Genomic DNA, 19,801 nt, shown 5'->3' on the forward strand with positions numbered 1-19,801 from the left:
TTCTCTGACAAGCAAAATGTAATAACTTACAGATGAATCACATTAATGATAACGCTCAGACTAACATCAACTAAGATCCAGAGATGATTAATTAGCCTTTTTTGTACAGCATATCCTGTTATTAAAGACTTAACCTTCTAAAAGTTATTCCTTACATGAAGAATTTACAATCTCAGTCGAGCCAGCAAAAGCAAGGTGGCAGTCAGGATGAGAAATTGGAAGATAATCTAATCTCACTCACTTCCAGATGTCAATGTCTTATAAATCACACTGTTAAGGTTTGTCAATGTCAATTACATTGTTAAGGGAAACAGGTGATGGATATTTCAACACATATAAATAGGGGATAACTGGGATACTGGGTGGAGTTGAGGAGTATTGACACTGAACAAAGTCAATAAACTCTCTCAGCAAGGAAAGGCTCTATGTCTTAGTTTTGACTTCACCATCTGGCGTGGATCCTATTAACACCAGATATCCAAGATTCAAATGTATTGGCAGAGGTATGGCCATGGAGAAAGAATACTTTAAAATAGGTGGAGAATGAATAAAATAAAAACATGAGCCAAAGTTAGCAGTAAGTGCAAACGCAAACAGAGACTGAAAAATTTACAACATATAACATTATCCCCCATCTTTGGTCAGTTTGAGTCATTTAATCTGCTATTTATACAACTGAGCAACATGTTATCTACTAGCTGCAAGGACAATAACCTCCTATAAGCTTACAGCAAAGAAGTACTGGAGACCCTCCAAGTACAACTTGCCTCCCCCAGTTTTCACACTCTTTGTTGGGACATACGACAGCTACCTCTTGGCTGACTGTTAGAGCTGGAATGCAGAAGGCTCACTGCCATGGTGATGAGTCTGCTCCAGTCAGTGTGGGTCAATATGGCACTTGAGCACAGCTGGGCTGTGGTCTAAGGATTTTCGGTTTTCACCAGCTAGCAAAGCCTGGAAAGAAAAACCTGAAAATCCAAAGGATATGAACCATCAATAGGGTAGTAACTCTGCATCATCAAAAGGGAGCAGAACCAAGACTTGGGGTCTGTTACTCTATATCAAGTCAGCCCATGGCCTTGGCCTTTGTTTCATGTCGCATAGGCGAGGTGGAGTTTTAACAAAATTTTAAAAAGCAAAACATGTAGGAGCATGGCGAAGGTGCAGGTGAACAATGTGGTGGCGCCGGGCAACCCACTGCCATTTTCAGTTTGTGGTCATCTTTGAACGCATCACAGATCTGCCCAAAGAATTGGAATGTAAAATTGTTTACATCGTCTTAACTTTGACTTTTGGTTAACCTAAATCTTGGACTCAGTGCTTTACCTGTTTTTGCAGGCTGATAAGGCAATCCTCCTCTTATCAGAAATGCAGATGCAATTGAAATAATTTATTTTTTTATTTCAATTTTATTTCAATAATCCACACTTAACCAAGGTCCAGAATATGTCAAGGTTGTATATTATTCTAAATAATGAACACTAAAGACGAGAACTGCATGAAAATCCTCCAGTGAAATAGGTATTAAGCTATAGCTATTAAGGAATCTTAATGTATGTTTAATGCCATCTTCTTCTTCCACATCCAAATTCCTCAACAGGATCATTTTTTCACTTTCACCATACTGCCAGCCTCTCTCTCTTCCCCTTCACCACTAAAAACATAAATTACATTTTTAACACTTCAGCAGGGTTTCTCCAAAGTTTTACTTCCTTATTTATCATATCCATCAGCTACAAGTCATTCGGAATGTTTTGCTTGCTTCCACATCACAATCTGGCCTGACCGAACGCCATGAGCAACGAGTCCCCCATCTCATCTTCACTTTCAAATCATTCTGTGGCCCCATGTCCCTTTGTTCTGCCAACACTGACCCACTTTCTGTTTCATAAGATGCTGTTCTTTGAGCTGCATTAAGCCACATTCTGGAATTTCCTCCCTTTGCTTCCCTGCTTTGCCAGCTCCCTCCTGTTGACTATTATCATGTCAGGCCAAGGAAAGCATGTTGCTGAAAACTATCGGAAGGAAGGTCAGAGATGAAGAATGGTATAGAAAGGTTTAACGATGTTCAAAATAGAGACAATATGCTTCAGTGCACAGTTGGAGGTAAAATGCACACATGTGTATATTGAGGAACAGCCTATAATACCTGGATAAATTAAATGGAAAAGCTCTACACGTCCAGGAAATCCTTTGTAGCCAAACATGAGAAGTGAAAAGAAGAGGCCAGAGCAAAATTGGTGGGCAGGATCAAGACCTGCTTGAAAGTGAGGACCAAGACCAGTGTGGTGAACAGGGTTTAGTGTGGTAAAGATTTGTCTCTCAACATAGTTCTTTTTAAAAATAACTTTAGTCTTTTTATTTGCCTTTTGGAAGAAACATAAACCAAGGTCTCATGTGCCCTCTCAGATGACTGTAAAAGATCCCATCGCACTATTTTGAAGGTCAGAGGAGTCCACCCAAGGGTCCTATCCAATATTTATTCCTCAACTAATATCATTAATACAGATTATCTAGTCATTATCAAATTACTCTTCGTGGGGCACAAGAACTCAAGAAATAGGAGTAGTGGGCCACACAGCCCATCAAGCCTGTTCCGCCATTCAATACAATCATGGCTGATTTTGGGCTTCAACTCCATTTTGGGACCTTTTGTTGTGCAAATTGGCTACTGCATTTCCTATATCACAACTGTAACTACGAAAAGTATTTCATTGGAAGTGCTTTGGGATGTTCTAAGGTCCTGTAAGTGCTTTGCAAGAGCAAATTGTTTATTTATTCCACTCTCTTTTCTTTCTTACTCTCCTCCCCTTCTCAGGATCCTTAAAATTGTTGCTCCTTGCCTTCTTCATTAAACCTTCCTCTCATGTTAAACACCCTTTAAGCTGTGTTTCTCTTTTTCTTCTTGCATATAAAAAATGAGCTGATGCTGAGGAGGACTGTAATGTCAAGAAACCCAAGAGGCTGCAAATATACACTTCAAGGCAACTGAAGATATAGGACATCAATGGGTTAAAGCTTTTGCTTTCAGCAAATACACATGTAACCTCTGGATCTAATACTAAATATAAAGTTCAAAGGCATTCATACCAAAGCAGATTCCCTGACTTGCTGAACTGGACTGGCAGACTGAGTCAATACTGCTCCCCCCACCTCCCCCAACATTACAAATATTACACCCTTGTTTAGAAAAGGGTGTAAAGATATTCCCAACAGTTAGCCAGTAAGTTTAACCTCAGTGGTGGGAAAGTTTTTAGAAACAATAATCTGGGGTAAAATTAACAGTCACTTGGACAAATGTGGATTTATTAATGGAAGCCTGCATAAATTTGTGAACGGCAAATCATGTTTAATTAATTTGAATGAGTTTTTGATGAAGTAAGAGATAGCTGATGAGACCAATGTGGTGCACACGGACTTCCAAAAGGCATTTTATAAATTGCCACATAACAGGCTTTTCAGCAAAGTTATAGCTCATGGAATAAAAGGGACAGCAGCAGCATGGATACAAAGTTGGCTGATTGATGGGAAAGAGAGTAGTCGTTTGGTACTAGGACCTGTGCTTTTCCTGTTCTATGTTAATGAATTAGACTTGGATGTACAGAGCACATTTCAAACTTTGCAGATGACACAAAACTTGGAAGTACTGTGAACTGTGAGGAGGATAGTGATAGACTTCAAGAGGACATAGGCTGGCGGAATAGGCAGACATATGGCAGATTAAATTTAATGCAGAGAAGTGTGAAATGATACATTTTGGAAGGAAGAACAAGGAAAGGCGATATAAAAGATAAAATTCCAAAGGGAATGCAGGAGCAGAGGGACCTGGGGTATATGTGCACAAATTTTTCAAGGTGATAGAGCAAATTGAGAAAGTGGTCAATAAGGCTTACAGGATCCTGCACTTTATAAATAGAGGCATAGAGTACAAAAGGAAAGTAGTTTTGGTGAACCCTTAACTGGAGGATTGTGTCTAATTCTTGGCACCGCACTTTAGGAAGGATGCGAAGGCATCAGAGACGGTGTAGAAAAGATTGACAAAAATGGTTCAGGGGTGAAGGACTTTGGTTATGTGGATAGATCGGAGAAACTGGGGCTGTTCTCCTTAGAGGAGAAGATTGAGAAGAGATTGGATAGAGATATTCTGGATGAGGTGTCTGGACAGAGCAGATAGGGAGAAATTGTTCCCTTTAACTCGGTGTCCTCTGGCTCTTGACTTTTCTGTCAAACTGAATGGTAAAAGAATCAAAGGCAACACGAGGAAAAGTATTCTTATGCAGTGAGTGGTTAGGATCTGAAATGCACTACCTGAGAATGTGGTGCAGGCAGATACAATCGGACTTTCAAAAGGGTTAAGCGCCTGAATAAAAAAAAAATTCAGGGCTATGGAGAAAGGGAAGGGGAATAGGACTGGCTGAGGTGCCCTTTCAGAGAACCAACACAGACGCAACAAAGCAAATTGCCTCCTTTTGTGCTGCAACCCATTATATGATTCTATGATTTTGTGTGTGAAAGCGGCAGCAATCCTCCAAATTACAAACTGCAAAATCTACACACAAGGACATCATCAGAAAATTAAGCAGAACTTAACAATGGTTTACACTGATTACAATAAGTAAGCACTAAAGCCATCAGAAATATTAGAAGGCACTAACTCACACATAGAGGTTTGCAATAGTAGTGTTATTCTCATGAGCATCACCCAAGTACTGTATCCCCTTAGTATTACTCCTGATGTGTACACACTAAAGTCTGCTCCATTTTGTTCTGGTGAAAGCTGAAAGAAAACACAGTAACTATGCAAATTCCAATTTGCATAATAGATGAAGGTTCTGAAAATAAGTTACTTAACTTACAATAGGCCTTTAATCAGAACCACTATTGCAATTTACTCGATACTGTCACTATACTTTTGACTGTTTTGCCCTGAAAGGTTGTTGTCTGCTGGTTGCTGAGCCTCACAGCTGAACATGTTTGCTTCCAATCTGCTCCCTTGGTGACAATTCTGCTGCGTGAGCATGTGTCAAAACAACAAACCTCAACCACTTCCTCACCTGATCCTATTCTCCCATCTGCTCCAGCTACAATAGCCCAAGTGGTTATGGTACTGGGTTTGTAACCCCAAGATCAAGAGTTCAAATCTCACAATGGCAAACTATGAAACAATGTAATTTTGGCGTTTGGCTCCATATCTCAGTGGTTAGAGCACTGGTCTTGTAAACCAGGGGTCACGAGTTCAACTCTCGCTGTAGCCTATGGTGTAGCTGGTAAAACCAAGTTCCATAGAAAAGTGGGCGATGGTTTGGACAATGCTGCAAAACAATTTGGCTTGGCCTAAATGGCCAAGTGGTTATGGTACTGGGCTTATAACCCCAAGATCAAGAGTTCAAATCTCACAACGGCAAACTATGAAACAATGTAACTTCATCTGAATAAACAGATGGAAACGGGTTTGTACTCGAAAGAGTGACGTTGGGAGTTCCACCCGACACCATCCCACCTCATTTAGGCCTAAATGGCCAAGTGGTTATGGTACTGGGTTTGTAACCCCAAGATCAAGAGTTCACATCTCACAATGGCAAACTATGAAACAATGTAACTTCATCTGAAACAGATGGAAACAGGTTTACTCAAAAAGAGTATCAAGAGTTCAAATCTCACAATGGCAAACTATGAAACAATGTAACTTCATCTGAAACAGATGGAAACAGGTTTACTCAAAAGAGTATCAAAAGTTCAAATCTCACAATGGCAAACTATGAAAGATGGAAACGGGTTTGTACTCGAAAGAGTTACAAACCATGTACAAATCTCCCCTCTTCCCAACTTAGGTTTTGTTAAAACAATCCTTGAATGTTAAAGTTTGACTGAGTGGATTTGTGCCATGAATGGCTGATAGCTGATGGATCTTATTTGTGTCATTTTACACTCTGGGAAATCATATTCAGTTGTTTTAATTATTCTGAGCAAAAAGATTGGAACCTTACATGGTTGATTGTGACCAGAGATTAGCAAGTTGGTGGGTCTGCAAAAAAAAAACTTCTAAAATACCATTCATGGTTGGAACAAAGTTTTAACCATAGGTTACAGATGTTGGAAATAATATAATTGAAGATTTTAAAAATTAATAGCCTAAATCTGATAGCAACCTGTTAGGACAGCAAACTTGATATTAGATACAGCTTTTAAACAGTATAGTCTGTGTGCTAATTCCCAACACAGGGTACTGAGGCCAACTGCAGTAACCAACTGACATCCAGGCCAACATCAAATTATGAATTAAATCTGAGAGTTTCTCGTCAGCATGATTCAGTTATACATTGTTTTACCCACTGAGCTAATGGCAGAGCTCATAAGAACAACCTATTTTTATGTCTCAGTCACCAGCTTCTAAAGCTCGTTGAATTCAACATAAAAAAACCTTTCACTGTTGAAAATCTATTTGATCATGGGACACTAAAAACGAAATCAAAATTAGTGCCTTCAGGGGTTCTCACTGTACATCTTCAATCAAGCAATTCAGTGAAACTAAAAGCCAAGATCAGTGTGCCCTTCTGCATCAGAAACTACTTATACATCACAAAACATAAAATGGAATGATTCCGCATATTATTTTAAGAATGATAGATGGTTTCTTGATGAAAGGAAATTCATTCAACTATGATTACACCCTGCAAGTAGAAGGCTGCCATTATTTTCAACACCTGATCATACTGCAGTTTTGAAACCAGAATGGCTGTGAAGAGAACTGAGATCCAGTTCCAAAAGTGAACTACAACAAGCCTAAGTTCACTCCCAAGCTGCTTGGCACTAGAACTTCACTTTCAACAGCTCTTGGCTCCTACACAACTGTAAATCTGTTTGCATTCCAGATTCCAAATGCCAGAAATTTGTTATATAATATAATATATTGTGAATTAATTGCTGCCCAAGGCATTTTGGTTTGGTGTCCTTATGTGTTCTATTTGGCTTTTTTTAAAAAAAAACCACAACCAGCAAGCTGATAAAAAATATGAATTCTATTTCTGGCACCGCAATTTCAAAGTGTCAAATATCAAGACATGAGCTTAATGGATCAATTTGAGATTGACAACTTTGTAACAGCTTTGGGCAGGAGAAGAGCATTGTCCAATAATTCACCCATCTACATGCCATACCAGAAAACCATGGCATCATTTTGTGTTCAACAGTGCCCAATAAGCTTCATATGTGCTCATTTGTGAGAAGCACTGCAAGGGGAGAGGTTGTGAAAAGGGGGAGAAATGGGGCTGCAGATGGGGAGAGGGGGCTGCAAAAGGGGGAGAGGGAGATTGCAAAGGGGGAGAGGGAGTCGGCAAAGGAGGAGGGGGAGTCTGAAAAGGAGCAAATAGATAAAGACTAACCTGGACCCAGTTAATTTTTTCAATGATCTCTGTGGATTTTTTAAAAAATTCATTTATGGAATGTGGGCGTCGCTGGCTAGGCCAGCATTTATTGCTCAAGCCTAATTGTCCTTGAGAAGGTGGCGGTGAGCTGCCTTTTTGAACCCCTGCATTGTTATGCATGCCAAAATTCTGTTTACTTTTCTTGAAAAAAAAGAACTTGTGAATATTGTGCTGATGGTTTTCATGACCAGTCCACTAAAATGCCAAGATTTCTGTCCTGCTCGGATATCTTAAACGTAAACCCATTTAGCACAAAATTCATATTAACTTCTACTGTACTGTATCTCAATCTTACATTTCACTGTATTAAGCTGGATCGGTAATTTCTCCAACCACTGATTGAGCTCATCCAAATCTTTTTGAATTGGTACTCACTGCTAGTCATCATTTGCCATTACATACAATTTGATATTATCTTCGAATTTGGGTATAATTCCTTCCTCTACATCCTTTTTAAAAATTATAAATGATTGTGGCCACAACACAGCATCTTGTGACATTCCACTGGTAACTGGCTGCCAACTCATGATTACTCATTGTTCTGTACCAAATAGCCATTTGCCAATCTAGTTTAACACACTTCCATCTATCCCACGTACTTGGACTTCATGTGGTAACTTAACTTGTCAGACAGTGTCAAATGCCTTCGGGAAGTCCACTGTCTCCATCATGTAGTAGGTCTGTGGTTAAAGAAATCCAATAAGTTAGTGAAGAACAACACCCCACTCCAAAATTCATGCTGACCGCAGAATGAAAGATGTCCTCACATTTTTGCCTGATGTTATTGCTCATAGTACTTACAAACATTTTTTCAATAGTGAAAAAAGGCTTACAGGCCTATAACTTGATGATTCATCTTTCAACCACTTTTTGAAAATGAGATTTCCAATTGTTATTTTCTCACTCTGTCAAACATTATTCCTATCTGGGCAGGAGTGATATTTCATATTATTTATGAATTGCATCCCCACTCATGTCTATATGATCTAAGGCACATGCAAGTCGGGAAACTTGTGCAAAAACTAGAGAGATAGTGAATGTTCCATAATGCATTTTCAATGCAAATGCGATAAACCTGAAGCCAATCCTTTGAACTTAGGTTGAAAAAATTCACACACAACACTAACTTGCTATGGTTAGTAAAGACATTACTACACTCTTCGTTCTTCACCAACAATATGAATGTCATCTCGTCTTTGATAGAACACTGCAAAAATGTATTGGTACATGCAGAGCACTTGTATCTTCCAATCTCACAGTACCCAAATATACAGCCCTGTTGCTGTCTGCTCTCGCTGCCCTACATTGGTTTCAAACCAGTTGTAGTTCAGTATATAACGGCATAAGGGTCTCAGCCAGTTTTAACTTCTGTTCCCCTGTTTTACCACACAGCCTCATTGATAAACAGGGAGTTTGCTCAGCACGTACTGTACAAACAGAGTTATCTAAATGAGAATAACCTTTTATAACAACAGTTATAGTTACAGAGAAGAACAACAGTTGCCCTCTTGGTCTTCTGTCAGGTATTGGAGTGCTTGTGGACTCAGTGCAAGCGTTCGATTGACACATTTGGCAGCAGCAAAAATCCATCAGTAAAACATTAACTAGTTTAGTAATAAGCTCTCCAGAGCTAATATGCAATTTTTGAATTATTTTATTAGCATTTTTTCCCAGTTTCAAGTGTGGTTCACACATGTTCGGAGAATTAAAATCTTTTAGTTACAGAATTGTTACTTTGTTAATTTTGAATTAATTTGGAAAATATTAAAATGAGATGCAATTGTTTCTCCTAAGTTCAACAAGTGAATTTAGTAAACATTAAGCACTGTATATTTTTAAAAAGCCCTTTAAATTCTGTGAATTATTCTTCCAGTTTCCAAAGCTTAAGATAATTACAAGACCATGGAATTTTAACTGAAATAAAATACTCTGATTTTTCAGCATTAATTTACTTGGGATCTAAGCAAGTAAAAGGAGCAAAGGCTTACTATGAGGCTGGTCTGAGGTCCTGAGCTGTAAATACATTTAGATTTTCTTTTTAAAAAGAAAAATCAAATCATAACACAAGCTTTATCCCACAAAGAGATTAAATACTTACCTGGCAGGGGAGAGACCTTCATTGCGTTTCTGCCAGGGAAAAAGCAATGGCTATAACCAGTCAAACCCCTTACCATGGGGAACCTAACACCATCGGAGTCATGGTAAAGGGCAGCGAGCAAGGAACAGGAATGGATAGGACCTTCTTCACCAAGAGGATCCTATTCAAGCTGTGTGGTTTCGAGGCTGCGGAAATCTACTGCCTACAGGATTTCCCCAGTGCTGGTTTCTTTGATGTGACCTTCTAGCACGTGGCAGCTTGTGTCAAACTCCTGAAGGTGTTTGAGGAAAAGAAAGACCTGCCAGAAATGAAGATCCTGATGGCGGAGCCGCTCTTTGTTCTACCGTTGCATCGTGAACGGGTTGCGACTGTGCATCTGTACAACCCCTACATCCCTGTCGCTGACGTGCTCACCTTCCTTACCACCTTCGATAAGGTTGGGAGCTGCACTGAAGTTAAAGATAATTTGGGGATCTGGACATGTAAACGCCAGGTTAAGGTAACGCTCAAGACCGACGGTAAGGGAGCCGTTTTCCATCCCCCTTCCAGATTCGCTATCGGGGGAAGCCGTGGGTACCTTGTCTACGCTGGGCAACCCAAACTTTGTCGCTCATGCGGCAAGTCTGGTCATGTGGCGGCCAACTGCAGCGCCGTCCTCTGCGAGAACTGCAAAAAGGAAGGGCACCAGACAAAAGATTGTAAACAGGCTAAGTGCTGCAACCTGTGTGGCGAGGTAAATCACCTCTACAAGACCTGCCCCAAATGTTGCCATACTTATGCACAGGCAGCTAAAGCCAACGAGGGGGAAGCAGAAGGAATGCCTCGTGTCACTCCAACCACCATGGCCCCCAGGGAGATCAACGGGACAAAGGAGGACACAGAGAGAGACAAGGTGGAGGAAAAGATTGGGGCAACAGACAGCCAATTGACAGCACTGCCCCCTGATCCTCCCACTCCTCAGGAGAGCGAATCAAAGGAGGAGGAGGAGGCAGCAGTGGGAAAGCAGCAGGGGGAGTGACAGCTGGTGAAGAGAGCCAAAAGGAAGAATGGGCTAAAAAGAAACCAAGCCATTTCCCAGATAAGAGTCAAGAGGTGTCTCCTATCCGACACGGATAACAAGAGCAGCAGCTCTTCAGACGAAGAAGTGCCAGGGCGGCGCCAACAGAAGAAGTGGCAAAACGCTAGGGAGTTGGAGGATGAGACACCCAAGCTCCAGAACATTGGAGACAATGAGGAGACCAGCGCACCCCAACTTGGCCCACAACCCGAAGAGGCCAGTGCACCACAACCCCAGGAATCTGGGAGCAGTGAGGCGCTCAGCGCACCCCAGCTCCGGGAAGCCGGGAGCAGCAACGCCCCAGAGGGGGAGAGGATTGGAGAAGCTTCTCAAACAGAGGACATTTCAAACCCCGCTCTCTGCACGGACCCCCAGATGCCACCCGAGCAGAACATCTCCAATGGGGAGGTTCAGGACGCTTTCCTCAGCCCATCACAAGTGAAGCAATTTGAGCACACCACGGGCATGAAGGAACTCTCAGAGACAACAGGTTTGGTAAGCAACTAACTGCTTTAAAATGGGTGTAAAGTTGGTATCCATAAATGTGCGTAGCATTAAATCTACTACACGATGTGTTGCGACCTTGGACTATCTTGCCAAGGTCAAAGCTGACCTGTTGTTTCTGCAGGAGTGTGCGATACCGCACCTCAGCTCCTATAGGCAATGGTCACGATGGTGGTCCCATGGGCCATCGATCTGGTCGGGAGGAAACGACTCTCGTTCCTCCGGCCTGGGGATTCTGCTGCAGGGAGGCAGCTTCACCGTCTCCCAGGTTAAGGAGGTGGTGGGCGGGCGCCTCCTCGTAGCAGACGTAATGTACAAGAATGCTCCACTCCGTTTAATTAACGTCTACGCCCCGTCACAAGGGGCTGAGCGGCTGGAGGTTTTTCAGCAGCTCCCACTGCTGCTGGCGACCTCCAGACCTGTCATTCTGGGCGGTGACTTCAACTGCATCATCGATGCGGCTGGACGATCCGGCAGGGCCGACAGCAGATTGGACACTACGTCCAGATCCCTGATGGAAACAGTAAAGGATGCCAAGCTGCACGACGTCTTCAGCAACCCTGCAGATGGAGCGCAGCGTAGATACACCTGGTCGCGGCCTGACGGGTCCGTCTGTTCCAGGATAGATTTCCTGTTTGTGTCCCGTGCATTCACAGTCAGATCCACCGATGTCAAGCCGGTGTTCTTCTCTGACCACTGCCTCCTACTGGCTGACTGTCACTTAGAGAAGGACCAGAGGGCTGGCAGGGGGGTATGGAAGCTAAACGTGCAATTGCTGACCCCAGAGAACATTGAGGAGCTCAAGAGGGATTACAAAGGTTGGAGAACCATGAAACCCCACTTTGAGTCACTGACACACTGGTGGGAAGCGATCAAGGGAAACATCAAGAGGTTTTTCGTCCTCAAAGGCACCCAGAAAGCTAGAAAGGAACAGAGGGAAATGTCCCGACTCCAGAAAAACATGCAGAACCTGCTCTGGCTGCGGTCGATGGGGGTCGATATCAAGGAGGAACTCCAAGAGGTGAAGAGCCAGCAAGCCTCGCTCTTTGCCTCGGAGGCCTCCAAGATCATCTTCCGTTCCAGAGTCCGCTCCGTGAAGCAGGATGAGACGTGCTCACGTTTCTTCTTCCAAAAGGTACACAGAGAGAGCTCTGTGATCAGCAGCCTGAAGGAAGAAGACGGCTCAGTAAAGTCATTGCAATCTGACATTTTGAGGATTAGCAAATCCTTCTATGCCGGATTATATGACGTGAAGTCCACAGACAGCACGGCCTCCCAGTCCTTCCTGTCCTCTATCACGGAGGTCTTAGATGACAGTACACGGGAGAGTCTGGACAAAGCGCTAACTCCTGACGAACTGACTGAGGCCCTTGAGTCCTTCGAGAAGAGTAAAACTCCCGGAAGTGACGGCTTGCCGGCAGAGTTGTATTTGGTTCTGTGGGACTGGATCGGCCCAGACCTGCTAGAAGTGTACGAGAGTATGCTCCTGGCTGGCAGTATGTCAGAATCCATGAGGAAAGGCATTATCACCCTCATCTACAAGCACAAGGGGGAAAGGGAGGAAATTAGAAATTGGCGACCCATTTCACTGTTGAATGTGGACTATAAAATTCTGTCCAAGGTCATCGCCAATCGGGTCAAATCCGCTCTGGAACTGGTGATTCACCCTGACCAAACCTGCACTGTGCCGGGCAGGAAGATCTCTGACAGCCTCGTGCTGCTCAGGGATACGATTGCCTATGTACAGGACAGGGGTGTGGATACCTGCCTCATCAGCCTGGATCAGGAGAAGGCCTTTGACAGAATATCGCACACTTATATGGTGGATGTGCTCTCCAAAATGGGGTTTGGGGAGGGAATTCGCAATTGGATCCAACTGCTCTACACTAACATCAGTAGTGCAGTCTCAATCAATGGGTGGGAATCAGATAGCTTTCCTATGAAATCTGGAGTCAGGCAGGGCTGCCTTCTCTCGCCTGTTCTTTTCGTGTGTTGCATAGAACCCTTTGCTGAGTCCATCAGGAAGGATCCGGGCATAAGAGGAGTGACGATCCCAGGTAGTGGAGGCACTCAGATCAAAGTCTCCCTGTACATGGACGATGTCGCCACCTTCTGCTCAGATCCGCTGTCAGTGCACAGTCTTATCCACATCTGCAACCGTTTCGAACTGGCTTCGGGAGCCAAGGTAAGTCGTGGGAAGAGTGAGGCCATGTTCTTTGGGAACTGGGCTGACCGATCCTTTGTCCCCTTCACTGTCAGGACTGATGGCCTGAAGGTGCTGGGGATATGGTTCGGAGGGACCAGGGCACGCGTTAGAAACTGGAAGGAGCGAGTGTCTATGGTGAAAAGGAAACTGGGCTTCTGGGAGCGACGCTCCCTCTCCATTTCGGTTAAGAACCTGGTCATCAGGTGTGAGGCACTCTCGCTGTTGCTGTACGTGGCGCAGGTCTGGCCCATTCCACACTCCTGTGTGGTGGCGATCACCCGACCCATCTTCCGCTTTATCTGGAGGTCGAAAATGGATCGTGTCCGCAGGGACACGATGTACAAGCCTCTAGATAAAGGGGGAGAAAACATGCCCAACATCGCCCTCATACTGATGGCCACCTTTGTGTGCGGCTGCATCAAGCGGTGCGTAGACCCTCAGTACGCAAACACCAAATGTCACTACATGCTGAGGTTCTACCTGTCCCCGGTGTTGCGAAGGATGGGTCTGGCCACGCTGCCGCGGAATGCTCTAAGTAGTTGGACTGTGCCGTACCACCTGTCCCTCGTGGGAAAATGTATGCAGAGAAACACCTTCGACCACAAGTCCGTCAGGCAGTGGTCGGCACGTAACGTCTTAAAGGCCCTGAGGGAAAAGGAGAGGGTGGATCCTGTGGGATGGTTCCCTGAGCAGACTGACAAAGTCATTTGGCAGAATGCCTCATCACCAGAACTTTCCAACAAACACCAAAATGTAGCTTGGCTGGTGGTGAGAAAGGCCCTCCCTGTAAGATCCTTCCTACACGCCAGGAGTCTCACACCCTCTGCACGTTGCCCTCGAGGTGGCTGTGGTGGGGAAGAGACCGTTGTTCACCTCCTTGTAGATTGTGTCCCCGACCGAGTGTTGCAGATTGGCACTTTCCAAGGTCCAGAACTACGTGCTGAGGGACACAGTTAAGCTTGGGGCGGCCGCCGCAAAGGCGCAATGGGGAAGGGTCGCTGCCTAAGACCTTTCTGCCACAGTGCACTGGGGGGCTGGGAACTGTAAAGAGCCCCTCAGGCTGTACAGATTAAAATGTATGTCTGCCAATGATTGAAATATTCATTGATTTTTCTGATACACCTTGTGTTTCAAGTCGTAAAAGTTGAACCTGCTTATATTTTTGTAATGGTGATTTGAAATGTTTCGAAATGTTTATGAAGATTTATGAATAGAGTATATTTTTGCAAAAAAAAGAGATTAAAGCAATAAACATCACAGAATTTAAACTTCTCAGGTCTTTCACTAAAGTCCCACAAGAACTCCTGCAGAACACAGGTAGAAACTCCCAGAAAAGTGGAAACCCAGCTGCACAAGGTTGCTGCCATTTCCAGGGATCTTGTATACATCTTATATGCGGTGTGAACAAACCACTGAGGTTGCAAATGACAAGATCTTCAGGCCCAGTAACTCTAATCTATTACATGGCAACAGGCAACAAAGGGGCAAAACCACAAATAAACTCTATACATTGGGATTTCCCAATCCGTTAGTTCTACTGGGTCCTGCTATACTAGTGGAAGCCAGTATGAGTCAAGGTGTATGGTGTTCAACAGAGCAAGTACAATTTTCATGAGCATGAGGTCCACCCCACTCCCTTTCCACAATGGTATGTTGGAAATGCACTTGAGGTGGCGCAAGCACCCATCTGTCCCATTGCAATAAGGTAGGTGCCTTTCCACTTAATTCTAACTGGAAGGCACAGATAACAAGACCTCAAAAAGCATTGAGATTGCAAACTACAGATTTTCTACTCCCTTATAAAAGCCCGTTTATTTCAATTACCAGTTTTTGTCCAACAATGCATGTAACGTCACTCTTGATCTGAACACTCTTGATCAGATGGAGTGTATAAAAAAAGACTAAACTATCCTATCAATGTTCTTCAACTCCAACTTGTTTCTGCAGTTTGAGTTTGATAATCTGTGGTGAACGATGTGCTATTTTGAGTTATGGGCTCTTCACCGTTAGGAAATGGATTAAGATTATGCAATGTGTTTTCGGCTTTACTTCATACAAACATATGAATTAGGAGCAGGAGTAGGCCATTCGGGCCCTTGATCATGGCTGATCTGATTGTAACCTCAACTCCACATTCCCATCTACCCCTGAGAAAACCTTCACCCCCTTGCTTGTCAAGAATCTATCCAGTTCTGCCTTAAAGATGTTCAAACACCCTGCTTCCACTGCCTTTTGAGGAAGAGGGTTCCAACGACTCACAATCCTCTAAGAGAAAAAAATTCTCCTAATCTCTGTCCTAAATGGGCGACCCCTTATTTTTAAACAGTGACCCCCTAGTACTGGAATCTCCCACAGGAGGTAAGATCCTCTCCACATCCACCCTGTCAAGTCCCCTCGGGATCTTATATGTTTCAATCAAGTCACCTTTTACTCTTCTAAACTCCAGTGGATACAAGCCTTGCCTGTTAGGTTTGCATTAAGAGTCTGAAGGTGAAAGGCCATCATATAGTTCAGTGGCCAATAACGTTCTTTTTAAAAACTTGAATATACATGTCTTTCACCATGCTCCTTTATTCTTTCCTGTAATTTTGACAGCTTTTCTCCACAGTCAGTTGAATCATTCATCAGTCAGCTGAGATGCAAACGTGTTGATAGCCTTGCAAAACAATACTGGTGACTCAACGAACAGCAACATTTAGCAGATGACAAAGATAGTTCAATATTGATAAGCATCAATAATGACTATCCTTATTTTAAACGTTAGATAACTCATTTGAAAGATACATGAGGAACACATGTCAGTTTACAAACTGACAGTGAAACTGATCTGCATGATATAAAAGTCCCAGTTAAGGAGTTTTCACATAGTGATAAAGGGAGTAAACCATTAAATATTAAGGGAAGCGTATCAAACAAACAGCAGTTTTATATTGAAAAATTAACTGCACTGGATTAATATTTTAGTACGCTTGCATGACCAAAAAATAATTATAAAGCTATTAAATCTAGCTAAATATGCAAGGTATTTTTCATTTCACTACAGTAACATTTGGATTATGAATGAGTGTCAAATCTAAGTTTCACAGGAGATATAAAGGTGTTGACAAGTTTTGGATAGTCTCAGTTAGCTATATTAATTGATTTGTCAACATGAACATCTTTGGGGTCATACCAAGGGCGATGGAATTAGCTCTTTCAAAGAGCTGGCACAGGCATAGAAGCGTAAAAACTAGGAGCAGGAGTAGGCCATTCGGCCCTTCGAGCCTGCTCCGCCATTCATTATGATCATGGCTGATCATACAACTCAATAGCCTGCTCCCAATTTCTCCCCATACCCTCTGATCCCTTTCGCCCCAAGAGCTACATATAACACCTTCTTGAAAACTACAATGTTTTGGTCTCAACTACTTTTTGTTGTAACGAATTCCACAGGCTCACCACTCTCTGGGTGAAGAAATTTCTCCTCATCTCAGTGCTAAATGGTCTACCCCATATCCTCAGACTGTGACCCCTGGTTCTGGACTCCCCACCATCGGGAACATCCTTCCTGAATCTACCCTGTCTAGTCCAGTTCGAATTTTATTGATTTCTATGAGATCCCCCTCATTCTTCTGAACTCTAGCGAATATAATCCCTAATCGACTCAATCTCTCCTCATATGTCAGTCCCGCCATCCCAGGAATCAGTCTGGTAAATCTTCGCTCCACTCCCTCTATAGCAAGTACATCCTTCCGCAGATAAGGAGACCAAAACTGCACACAATATTCCAGGTGTGGACTCACCAAGGCCCTGTACAATTACAACAAGACATCCCTGTTCCTGTACTCGAATCCTCTGGCTATGAAGGCTAACATACCATTTGCCTTCTTTACCGCCTGCTGCACCTGCATGCTTACCTTCAGTGACTGGTGTACAAGGACACCCAGGTCTCGTTGCACATTCCCCTCTCTCAATCTATAGCCATTCAGATAATAATCAGCCTTCCTGTTTTTGCTAACAAAGTGGATAACCTCATATTTATCCACATTATACTGCATCTGCCATGCATTTGCCCACTCACTTAGCTTGTCCAAATCACACTGAAGCATCCATGCATCCTCCTCACAGCTCACCTTCCCACCCAGCTTTGTGTCATCTGCAAATTTGAAGATATTACATTTAGTTCCCTCATCTAAATCATTAATATATATTGTAAATAACGGGTCCCAGCACCAATCCCTGCGGCACCCCACTAGTCACTGCCTGCCGTTCAGAAAAAGACCCGTTTATTCCTACTCTTTGTTTCCTGTCTGCCAACCAGTTTTCTATTCATCTCAATACACTATCCCCAATCCCATGAGCTTTAATTTTACACGCCAATCTCTTATGTGGGTCTTTGTTGAAAGCCTTCTGAAAGTCCAAATAAACCACATCCACTGGCTCCCCCTCATCAACTCTACTAGTTACATCCTCGAAAAATTCCAGTAGATTTGTCAAGCATGATTTTCCTTTCATAATATCCATGCATAGTAGCTCAAATGGCCTCTCTGGAGCTTTAAGATACGATTGTTGTAAAGAATATAAATTATATTTTGCTGGCAACTCAGAAATAAACATTCTACCTTCGTACACTGTCAACTAGCTGTTGAAACACAAAAATTGTAGACACCATCACCGGTTGGACATTTTCATGTCAACCAGGTAAGCTTTATTCTCATTCCCAAATAATATATGCTGTCACAATGCTGTCATCAAATTAACTGGCACCACTAGGGTCTCACTTAACTTTTTGAAATGAAAAATGCTTCAAGTAAACCACACATATTTATTATTATGAGAAGTTACTAGTTCCCTCTGCTTGCCTCCCTCTTTAAGCTTGCTACTACCAAGGCAGTAATGATGGAATTTCAAAAGTAGACTATATCATTCCCTTCTAAGCTTTTCAGACTCCCATCTCTCCTGTTGAGTGGATTAAAAAACATGTTTTATTATAAATTGTCTCAAAGAAAAAATATTGTTAATGTGTTACCTTTTTTCCTGCCTAACTACGAAAAGTAGATTATCAACTGAAATTTATTTTCTTTGTATTTCTGTACAGTAGCATAATGGGTACATTACTGAATGAATAATCCATAGGCTTGGACTAATGATCCAGAGGCATAAGTTCAAATCTCACTGTGACAGCTGGGGAATTTAACTTTGGTTCATCTTCAGCTGTTTCGTCAATGACATTTTCTCCATCATAGGTTCAGAAGTGAGGATGTTCGTTGATGATGGCACAGTTTGAATAATAAGAAAAACAGCTTGTGTCTATATGGCACCTTTCATGCAACAAAATGTCCCAAGGCGCCTCATCGAGGCATTATTTTAAAAAATGACACCAAGACACAAATTAGGACAGGTCTTGAAAAGTTTGGTCAATGAGGTGGATTTTAAGGAGTAAGGAAGAAAGTGAGGTAGAGAGGTGAATAGGCTTAGAGATGGAATTCTAGAGCTTCCAGCTGAGGCAGGTGAAGGCACAGCCAACATTCCATTTACAACTCTTCAGGTAATGAAGCAGTCCATGCCCATATGTAGCAAGACCTGGACAACATTCAGGCTTGAGCTGAAAAATACCAAGTAACATTCATATCACACAAATGGCAGGAAATGGTCATCGACAACAAGGGAATGTCTGACCACTTCCCCTTCACACTCAACAGCATTACCATCACTGAATCCCCATCAAAATTCTGGGGTCACCACTGACGAGAAAACTTAACTGGGCCAGTCACATAAGCACTATGGCTTCAAGAGCAAAGGCTGGGAATTCTATGACAAGTAACTCACTTCCTGTCTCCCCAAAGCCTGTCCATCATCTACAAGGTACACGCCAGGAATGTAATGGAATACTCTCCATTTGCCTGGATAAGTGCAGCTCCAACAACACTCAAGATGCTTGACACCATCTAGGACAAAGTAGTCTGCTTGAGTGGCACTCCATCCACCACTTTAAATATTCACTCCCTCCACCACAAGCGCTACGCGGCTGCAGTGTGCACCATCTATAAGATACACTGCAGCAACTTGTCAAAGCAACCTTGACAGCACTTCCAAAAGGAATAGCTTCTAGCACCTAGAAGAGCAAGGACAGCAGTTGCATGGGAACATCATCTCCAAGTTCCTCACCATCCTGACTTAGAAAAATACTGCCATTCCTTCATCATTGCTGGGTTAAAATTGTGCAATTCTCTCCCCAACAGCACTGAGAGTACCTACACTTCAAGGGCTCAAGAATATGGATCACAACCACCTGCTCAATGGCAATTAAGCAGGACAAGAAACCTTCCTTAACTTAGACAATTTAAAGGAAACCTGTTTATAAAACTTGACATTCATAACACCTCCCTGTGACCTGGAGACTAACAGTCTATCCACCATCAGCACGGCTGCTTTGATCATTGTTTACAGGCGTGAGTACCTTGCACCTTCTTCCCAGTAAGGCAACCTGGATTACCCTTTAGCTTTTAACAACCCAGTCACCCCAAACTTGT

The 19,801-nt window shown here is 42.9% G+C and overlaps 1 non-coding gene across 1 annotated transcript; it reads left to right on the forward strand.

Moving 5' to 3' along the window:
• Window positions 1-5,182: 5,182 nt before the first annotated feature.
• trnat-ugu lies at window positions 5,183-5,255 on the forward strand. Its single transcript has one exon. It is a non-coding gene; the product is annotated as a tRNA-Thr (tRNA).
• The last annotated feature ends 14,546 nt before the right edge of the window (window positions 5,256-19,801 follow it).

The sequence above is a fragment of the Carcharodon carcharias genome, chromosome 25 (genome assembly GCF_017639515.1).
Source record: "Carcharodon carcharias isolate sCarCar2 chromosome 25, sCarCar2.pri, whole genome shotgun sequence".
NCBI lineage: Eukaryota > Metazoa > Chordata > Chondrichthyes > Lamniformes > Lamnidae > Carcharodon > Carcharodon carcharias.